Genomic DNA, 11083 nt, shown 5'->3' on the forward strand with positions numbered 1-11083 from the left:
CCACAGTTTGATAAAAGTATTCAATTTTTAAATCTTTCTAAACCGCTCTTTCCATTTTTGGAAAACTCACAGTTTTTTTTTTTTTTAAATTATTCCACTCTATCTTAATATATCTTCTGACTGCATACTTTCAGAAAATGGAGACTTTGTGAATTTTACTGGTCTTTTCTTTAATACAGACTCATTCCCATGGATGTCTTTCATAGTTACTGAAATATTATTAGCACAGGATTCTTGTCCTGAGAGTAAATTGTTCTCTCAATTATTTTAATTTTCTGATCCCCTTGAAGTGCAATCAACATGACTCTTGCTTTTCTTTTGTCCAAAGTAGCCAGTTACCATTAAAGTAGATTTGATTCTGTGATTGGATGGCAAAGCTCTTTCTCACATAAGAGGAATGATGTCTGCTATAGTAGTGCGATTTTAAAATAACAAAACACATTTTATTTTGCACAGTATCCATTCCATTGTACTTATGATACCACTCTTAGAAACAGTGATTCTGATTGCTTTGAAATCATTTTTTTGAAATTTTTTACTTGACTTTTTTAGACGTCCACAAAAATTTGCATTTGCACATTGGTTTTATAAAAGCAACTTCCTGAAGCCTACAATGTCACTAATAATGATAATTAAGACTTATTCAATGTGTATTACTATGCCAGTGAAGGGATTTATAGACAGTATTTTGTGTAATCTTCATGACAACCTATAATATAACATAGGTTTTGTAAAATCTGCTTTTTATAAAGCACATTGTTTACTCCCATGTTAAAAAAGTCACCACAAGAATATAAACTCTAGGAAGTTAGGAATGATATCTTTCTGTTTCTTACATTCTAGTAGCTTGCATGATGCCTGATCCATAGTTAATGCTCAGTAAATATATAACCGCCTTTCTAAATGCATGACACTCAGAGGTTAAGTGGCTTGCTCAAGATCACAAAACTCATGTAGTCCTCTCTTACTCCAAAAACTGTGTTCTTAGTGAGCATGATAATTTCAAGGAGGAGTTTGGTGCCCTGCTGGGATGGTTATTAGGAATTCCTCATGTCCTTTAGATTTATCCAGGGAAATTATTAATCCTGACATCATCTTAGCTCTCTGTTTTTGACAGAACAGAAGCAACCTCTCCTTTTGCAACTTGTATCTCCTTTATGGCTGTCCCCCATGGATGAGAGCCATGGTGTATATATAATATACCTCCTCATAATGCGGGTCTCTTGTGACAGTGACTAGGTCTCAGGCTCTTTGAGGGCCCAATGCAATGCCCACTTCATAGTGAGAACAGAAGAGTACATGTCTAAAGGTTCTCTTCCTCCTCTCAGAGACAAAGAGAAAATCCTGAGAGCAGCTCGGGACAGGAGGTCAGTAACCTACAATGGTAGAAACATTAGACTGGCAGCAGACTTATCCACAGAGACCTGGCAGGCCATAAAGGACTGGCATGATATATTCAGAGCACTAAATGAGAAAAATATGCAGCCAAGAGTACTATATCCAGCTAGGCTGTCTTTGAAAACAAAAGGAGAGATAAAAAGCTTCCAGGACAAACAAACACTAAAAGAATTTGTGAACACCAAACCAGCCCTACAAGAAATATTGAAAGGGGTCCTCTAAGCAAAGAGAGACCCTAAAAGTAACATAGGCCAGAAAGGAATATAGATAATAAACAGTCACCTTACAGCAATACAATGGCACTAAATTCCTATCTTTCAATAGTTACCCTGAATGTAAATGGGCTAAATGCCCCAATCAAAAGACACAGGGTATCAGATTGGATAAAAAACAAGACCTATTGATATGCTGTCTGCAAGAGACTCATTTAAACCCAAAGACACCCCCAGATTGAAAGTGAGGGGGTGGAAAACCATTTACCATGCTAATGGACACCAAAAGAAAGCTGGGGTGGCAATCCTTATATCAGACAAATTAGATTTTAAACCAAAGACTAGACTAAGACATGAGGAACCACACTATATCCTACTTAAAGGATTTATCCAACAAGAAGATCTAACAATTGTAAATATCTATGCCCCTAACATGGGAGCAGCCAATTATATAAGCCAATTAATAACAAAAGCAAAGAAACACATTGACAACAATACTATAATAGTAGGGGACTTTAACACCCCTCTCACTGAAATGGACAGATCATCTTAGCAAAAGATCAACAAGCAAATAAAGGCTTTAAATGACACACTGGCCCAAATGGATATCACAGATATATTCAGAACATTCCATCCCAAAGCAACAGAATACACATTCTTCTCTAGTGCCCATGGAACATTCTCCAGAATAGATCATATCCTAGGTCACAAATCAGGTCTCAACTGGTACCAAAAGATTGGGATCATTCCCTGCATATTTTCAGAACACAATGCTTTGAAACTAGAACTCAATCACAAGAGGAAAGTCAGAAAAAACTCAAATACCTGGAGGGTAAAGAGCATCCTACTAAAGAATGAATGGGTCAACCAGGAAATTAAAGAAGAATTTAAAAAAAATTCATGGAAACAAATGAAAATGAAAACAAAACTGTTCAAAATCTTTGGGATGCAGCAAAGGTGATCCTAAGAGGAAAGTATGTAGCAATACAAGCCTTTCTCAAGAAACAAGAAAGGTCTCAAATACACAACCTAAGCCTACACCTAAAGGAGCTGGAGAAAGAACAACAAATAAAGCCTAAACCCAGCAGGAGAAGAGAAATAATAAAGATCAGAGCAGAAATCAATGAAATAGAAACTAAAAGAACAGTAGAACAGATCAATGAAACTAGGAGCTGGTTCTTTGAAAGAATTAATAAGATTGATAAATCCCTGGCCAGACTTAGCAAAAAGAAAAGAGAAAGGACCCAAATAAATAAAATTATGAATAAAAGAGGAGAGATCACAACCAACACCAAAGAAATACAAACAATTATAAGAACATATTATGAGCAACTATATGCCAGCAAATTAGATAATCTGGAAGAAATGGATGCATTCCTAGAGATGTATAGACTACCAAAACTGAACCAGGAAGAAATAGAAAACCTGAACAGACCTATAACCACTAAGGAAATTGAAACAGTCATCAAAAATCTCCCAACAAACAAGAGCCCAGGACCAGATGGCTTCCCGGGGAATTCTACCAAACATTTCAAGAAGAATTAATACCTATTCTTCTGAAACTGTTCCAAAAAATAGAAATGGAAGGAAAACTACCAAACTCGTTTTATGAGGCTGGCATTACCTTGATCCCAAAATCAGACAAAGACCCCATCAAAAAGGAGAACTACAGACCAATATCCCTGATGAACATGGATGCAAAAATTCTCACCAAAATACTAGCCAATAGGATCCAACAGTACATTAAAAGGATTATTCACCATGATCAAGTGGGATTTATTCCTGGGCTGCAAGGTCGGTTCAACATCCGCAAATCAATGTGATACAATACATTAATAAAAGAAAGAACAAGAACCATATGATCCTCTCAATAGTTGCAGAAACAGCATTTGACAAAGTACAGCATCTTTCTTGATTAAAACTCTTCAGAATGTAGGGATAGAGGCTACACACCTCAATATCATGATCGCCATCTATGAAAAACCCACAGCAAATATCATCCTCAATGGGGAAAAACTGAGAGCTTTTCCCCTAAGGTGAGGAACGCAGCAGGGATGTCCACTATCACCACTGCTATTCAACATAGTACTAGAAGTCTTAGTCACAGCATTCAGACAACAAAAAGAAATAAAAGGCATCCAAATTGGCAAAGAAGTCAAACTCTCAGTCTTTACAGATGATATGATACTTTATGTGGAAAATCCAAAAGACTCCACCCCAAAGCTGCTAGAACTCATAGAGAAATTCAGTAAAGTGGCAGGATATAAAATCAATGCACAAAAATCAGTTGCAATTCTATACACCAACAACAAGACAGAAGAAAGAGAAATTAAGGAGTCAATCCCATTTACAACTGCACCCAAAATCATAAGATACTTAGGAATAAATCTAACGAAAGAGGCAAAGAATCTGTACTCAGAAAACTATAAAATACTCATGAAAGAAATTGAGGAAGACACAAAGAAATGGAAAAACGTTCCACACTCATGGATTGGAAGAACAAATATTGTGAAGATGTCAATGCTACCTAGAGCAATCTACACATTTAATGCAATCCCTATCAAAATACCATCAAGTTTTTTCAAAGAAATGGAACAAACAATCCTAAAATTTGTATGGAACCAGAAAAGACCCCGAATAGACAGAGGATTGTTGAAAAAGAAAAACAAAGCTGGTGGCATCACAATTCTGGACTTCAAGCTCTATTAGAAAGCTGTCATCATCAAGACAGTACGGTACTGGCACAAAAACAGACACATAGATCAATGGAACAGAATAGAGAGCCCAGAAATGGACCCTGAACTCTATGTTCAACTAATCTTTGACAAAGCAGGAAAGAATGTCCAATGGCAAAAAGATAGTCTCTTCAACAAATGGTGTTGGGAAAATTGGACAGCCACATGCAGAAAAATGAAACTGGACCATTTCCTTACACCACACACAAAAATAGACTCAAACTGGTTGAAAGACCTCAATGTGGGACAGGAGTCCATCAAAATCCTAGAGGAGAACACAGGCAGCAACCTCTTTGACCTCAGCTGCAGCAATTTCTTCCTAGAAAATCGCCAAAGGCAAGGGAAGCAAGGGCAAAAATGAACTATTGGGACTTCATCAAGATAAAAAGCTTTCGCACGGCAAAAGACACAGTCAACAAAACCAAAAGACAACCGACAGAATGGGAGAAGATATTTGCAAATGACATATCAGATAAAGGGCTAGTATCCAAAACCTATGAATAACTTATCAAACTCAACACCCAAAGAACACATGATCCAATCAAGAAATGGGCAGAAGACACAAACAGACATTTTTCCAAAGAAGACATCCAAATAGCCAACAGACACATGAAAAAGTGCTCAACATCGCTCAGCATCAGGGAAATCCAAATCAAAACCTCAATGAGATACCACCTCATACCAGTCAGAGTGGCTCAAATTAACAAGTCAGGAAACGACAGATGTTGGCGAGGATGTGGAGAAAGGGGAACCCTCTTCCACTGTTGGTGGGAATGCAAGCTGGTGCAGCCACTCTGGAAAACAGTATGGAGGTTCCTCAAAAAGTTGAAAATAAAGCTACCCATGACGCAGCAATCGCCCTACTGGGTATTTACCCCAAAGATACAAATGTAGTGATCCAAAGGGGCACCTGCACCCCAATGTTTATAGCATCAATGTCCACAATAGCCAAACTATGGAAAGAACCATGATGTCCATCAACAGATGAATGGATAAAGAAGATGTGGTATAATATATACAATGGAATATTATGCAGCCATCAAAAAAACAAAATCTTGCCATTTGCAATGACATGAATGGAACTAGAGGTTATTATGCTAAGCAAAATAAGTCAATCAGAGAAAGACAAGTATCATATGATCTCACTGATGTGAGGAATTCTTAATCTCAGGAAACAAACTGAGGGTTGCTGGAGTGGTGGGGGGTGGGAGGGATGGGGTGGCTGGGTGATAGACATTGAGGAGGGTATTGCTATGGTGAACGCTGTGAATTGTGTAAGACAGATGAATCACAGACCTGGACCTCTGAAACATAATACATTATATGTTTTAAAAAAAGAAGATAGTAGGAAGGGTAAAATGAAGGGGGGGGAATCAGAGGGGGAGACGAACCATGAGAGACTATGGATTCTGAGAAACAAACTGAGGGTTTTGGAGGGGAGAGGGGTTGGGGGATGTGTTAGCCCAGTGATGGGTATTAAGGTGGGCACGTATTGCATGGAGCACTGGGTGTTATATGCAAACAATGAATCATGGAACACTACATCAAAAACTAATGATGTAATGTATAGTGACTAACAAAATTAAATAAAAAAATTTTTTGTTGTTGTTCCTTCTTGAATAGGTACTGCAGATTCCCCTTCTTTGTCTGATAGTTTTCTCTTTTTTACAACCCCTTGGTCATTTTGTCCTCTTCTACCTTACTGGGGGTCCCAGTTCCATGTTGGAGAGGTATTTCCAGGTCTTACCCCATGTGTTGGGGGATGACACTTCAGGTTTTTGGTATTCCTTAGGGTAAAATATAAAGACAAACAAAACTTTCTTTTGATAATACAGTTTTTCACAAAATAATTTTGATGAAAGGTCTAGAAAGTAAGGTTCATGAAAATAACTGTGCATGTGGGCAGGACTTTCGTTGGTTCCTTATGGAATTCCCAGCACTTAATAAGTGCTCAGGAAATATTTATTAAATATGTGAATAAATAGATTGTCATTATTCCAAGACAGTCTCTGCCCCTCTACTCTGATTACCAAAACTTACTGAGGGGTAATGAGCATGTAGGGGATGCAAAACAAGGAAGTCTGGGAAAAGGAAAGAAATTCTCATTTTGCAGCAAATATAAATGAGAGGAACTCAATTTTTAATGTTTCTTCAGTGTTGCCAAACTCTTCCTCTGTTAGGGACCTCTTTTACTATTCCTTCAAATAGAACATGATATATTTAACCTGTCACAATGTCATTCTGAAGCACTTTGCTTTTTGAGTATAAGGAACTCAAGCCTTATCTCCGGTCTTTTTTGTTTAGGGTAAATGTAATAGCATATAAGCAGCACCACAGAGACTCACCTGTAGGCAGTTTGAACCTCCTGATCACCATCCTTGGTTACTTTTGCATTCAGAGAACTTTCAGTAAGCTTTTCCCTCTTCTGTGATAAGGTCCATGAAACTTTTTTCTTTGGGCTTCTTGAAATCATATTTGAAAGCTTTGCCAGTGTAAAATATTTCCATCATCTTTGGCATTATATAATTTGAGGTTTTTTGGGTACAATTTAGTTTCCCTGCCTGGCTGTGCTCTAAAGTCATAGCTCAGACTGCTTTAATGACAAAGTGTATTGTGTGTATGTTGTCTCATGACGGGAAGGGGGACTTTCAAACTGTTTTCAGCATACGTAGAGGGGCGCAGGCGCTTGGCCTGCACCAGGAGAAGTTAAAATCAACCAATGCATCTTCTTTTCCATCTATATCTTTGAAGAGCTTTTGCCAATTTTCTTAAAACATTTGCCTACTACTTAATTTTTGTTGAAACTATTAAACAGTTGGGTTGCAGCTAAAATATTCCTTCCAAGAAGTAATGTTTGATCCCATTCCATTCTTGTCTTCTCTGAATCTTATTGTCTGCCTCATCCTGTGACTTTTGCTGTATTCTGGGCTTGAACTTGAGATAATTTCTATGTCTTATCTTCCCTAGTATGTTTAAGCTACTTAAGACCAGGGTTTAATTCTTCTGCAGTTTTTTAATTTCTCCAATACATAGATATATATTAAGGGCTCACTAAATATTTTTCCTGGGCCTAATTTGCGTGACTCAACACACTGGTAGGTGCAGGGCTAGAAGCTGGTAAATAAGCCATGAGCAGGGAATTTTAGGTGAGGCTATAAATTTGCCAGGGTTGGATAACTAACCCTATTGGTCCAGGGGCTCTGAGTCAAAGAATGACCTCAATTAAACTCAGGACCTCTCTTTGTCCCAAAGCTAGTGGGTGTTTTATAATATTGCTTAGCCTGGTCTTTCTCTGAAAGCACAAAGTTTGTGGTTTACAAGTATATGTGTGTGTTCTGTTGAAGAATCAAAACAGGCAGAAGTAGGACTCACAGGTGTGTATAACCAATAACAATTAGGGGCTCTTTCCAAACAGGCTGTGAATGGTTCTAGAACTCTACTCTGGTGCTGCAGTTCAAATTAAAGGCACAATCTTAACGTAGCCCAGAAGGACTTCCATCATTTGGTCCTTGTTTTCTAATTCACCTGTACCTTGGATCAGTCTTCCTCCTATATACTGTACCCCCCAAATACTAGCTTTCTTTCTGCTCCTGGGCACATTAAGTTATTTCCCACTCTGGGTCTTCCTATGGGCTAGATATCTTTTGCAGTACTGCTCCACATTCTGGTTGTGTTTTATCTGCCTCATTCCACATGTCTTTCAGATCTCAGTTCAAATGTTTTTCCTTAGGGAGGATGTCCTTGCTACCCATCTAAATGAGATACATTTGGTTCCACCTATCATTCCCATATATAGTTTTTTTCCTTTCCTTTACACTCCCACAATTTGTAGAACCATGCCATATAAACATAATGTGTATATATATATACCATATAAACCATATAAACATGAATGTGTATATATATACACATGAATGTGTATATATATACACATATATACATATGAACTGCCAAGGAAAACTAAGAAAAGTTGGGGCCAGAAAAAGGAGGATTTTTTTGTTGTTGGTATAAAATTCAAATGATGCATCTGAAAGAAATTTATGCAGAGTTTTTCTATAAGCATCAATGTGTGTTATTTCAGGTAATGGGTTGTAATTTAAAAATGATAAAAGTGTCTCCAGGTTTTCCATATCCTGCTTATTCACTTTTTCTGGTATGCTATTCCTGACACTGTCCCCTTTCTTTCTACTCCCTCATCACTTTTCTCATCTTTTAATTAGGTAAATTCCATTTATCTTCCAGATCACAGTTTAAACTTGTCCTCAGGGAGACATTCCCTGATCCCTAAATTAGGCTAAATCCCTTGCTATATGCTCTTAAAGCACCCTGCCCTTCTCCTTTCATAAAATTCTTCACCTTTTTTTCACTTAGTATTCAACAAACATCTATGTGCCATAAAGGATTGACTCATCAGGCTTAGGATGTTTAGAACTTGCACATTCCAAAGACAGGACTGGCCCTTGACTGGCTCGTGAGACATAACAACTAAGCCCTAGAATATCCTGCCTATTAAAGAGTATCTTTGTATATACCTGGGGCATTGGGCCACAGCAGATAGTTTTTGCTAACAAAGTGATTTATGGTGGGTCCTTGAACAATGGTGTATCAGATTGACCTTCAAAAAAGGAGCTGGGGACTGAGCAACCAGCATTAGTCACATGGGTGTTTCATGCCTATGTGATTGGCCCCCAGTAAAAACCCTGGACAACAGGCCCAGGTGAGCTTCCCTGACTGGCAATATCTAATGCCTGTTGTCACGCATCATTGCTAGGAGAATTAAGTGCTGTCTGTATAGCTTAGGCCTTAAACCATATGTGCTTTCTTCTATTTGTACCTCATAAGACTATGAACTAGGTAATGTTGGTGTAAAATTTTGAAAATTTTGAACATCATAAGGGTGATTACCTATTGTCATATTAACAAAGTGAATTAGGAGATGAGAGGTAAGTTTATTGATTGTGAAATATCGTGTGTGAATATATGTAAATTTAAGTATCTGTGTGCCTGTGAGTTCCCTGAAAATTTGAGAAAGGTCTTTTCTTTAGTTCTAGTAGAATAAGAAAAGTCATATCTTCACAATTACATGGGATTGAGAGTCTTGATAAATCAAAGTTTTGGTAAAGTGTAGACCTTTGGCCAACAAAGCATTTTAACAGCTCTTTCCAAAACCCTAAGTCTTTCTACACCAAACTCACTTTTGCTTAAAAACCTTAACATTGTCTACAGAACCTCTGTGGCAAAGGCTTTCCCTAAGTTTCTTCATTCTCACTGACCTTCCTTTAGTCATGTCTCCTTCCATGCTTACGCCAGCCATAGAGCCTTGTTCATATTTCCCCATGGGCCTAGGATGCTTCCACCGATTCCTGTTTCTCCCAGTTAACTTAATTGCATTCTTTAGTTCTGCTAAATGACATTTCCTCTGGGAATATTTTCCAGATTCTACATTAATGTAGGTCTCCCTATCTTAAGCCCTGATAGCACTCAATATCTTTCCTTTGTAAGACTTATCACATTACATTCATTTATTTGTGTGATATTTTAATTAAGTACTGGTTTCTATTATTATAACTTTTGAAGAAAAGGAGCTGTGTCTTTTTTTCTTTTCTCTATACTACATACTTAATGTCTAAAATATATTATGTAGTAGTACTTAATACATATTTGTTAAATAAATTGACAAATTTAGCATATTAACATTATGGTTCAAATAGACTGAGAATTTGAGTCAGAAAGTTGTGGCTTCAAATATAGTCTCCTTTTTTGAACCTTCATGTACAAAATGGGGATATCAATATATTAAAATATTGAAATACATAAGATAAAAAATAAAAAAAAACATTTAGCCTGGTTCCTAGCATATTGTAGAAGGGCAAATATAATTTATTTTTGTTTTCACTGTTATGAAAAAATGAAAAATAGCTTTAGCAAATAGACATAGAATAGATAATAAATACACTAATGTTAATGAGGCTGTTATTATTACTCTTGACTTCAAATAGGTGTAAAAAATGAATATGTATTTTTCAGACACGCTTCAAAATTTTTTTCTATTTCCAATAAATGAGGGTTATTATTCTTTTTGTTCTGAAAGAGAAGAGATGAATATAATTTGAAAATACCATGTGGCTGGTGATTAATTAGAGCCTGGAGTAGAGTCAGGTCTCCTGGGATGGCCAGACCACTGTATATTCTGTTTTATATTTTCTTTCATGTGACACTGCTATAGTTTGAATCCATAAAGGGTATAAGAAAGACAGCTAACTTGACCTTTGAAAACTAGTTATAATGTTATAAAGGCTGCATAAATTGCCCATGTTTGAAATGATACTATTTTCTCACAAGTATTAAACAGAATGATATTCCCTGGTGGAGTTACAGATTTACTGAGAATAGGTATATAAAATCTTATGCTAACACTAATGGGTATGAGCAAGTGAGTAAAAAAAGCCCTAAAATGTTTAGCAAAAGTTCAGGACATTTAATTATGTTTTACAGCCAGAAAATTGATGGATATGTGAGTTTTTATGCTAAGAATATTAGGAAAAGAAAAATAGTCTGGTGATTAAAGAAAAGGATTGTTTCTATTGATGTGACGGTAAAGCTACATTACAACAACAAAGAATGCCATTTAGGTTTTCATTTATTAGAACTTTGCAGAAAGATCAGTTTCTTAGATGCTTCTCATGCACCAAAGAGTCTTGATGCAATAATTTGTCATAGCTAGAAATTTTTGGCCTC

The sequence above is a fragment of the Neomonachus schauinslandi genome, chromosome 7 (genome assembly GCF_002201575.2).
Source record: "Neomonachus schauinslandi chromosome 7, ASM220157v2, whole genome shotgun sequence".
Classification (NCBI taxonomy): domain Eukaryota; kingdom Metazoa; phylum Chordata; class Mammalia; order Carnivora; family Phocidae; genus Neomonachus; species Neomonachus schauinslandi.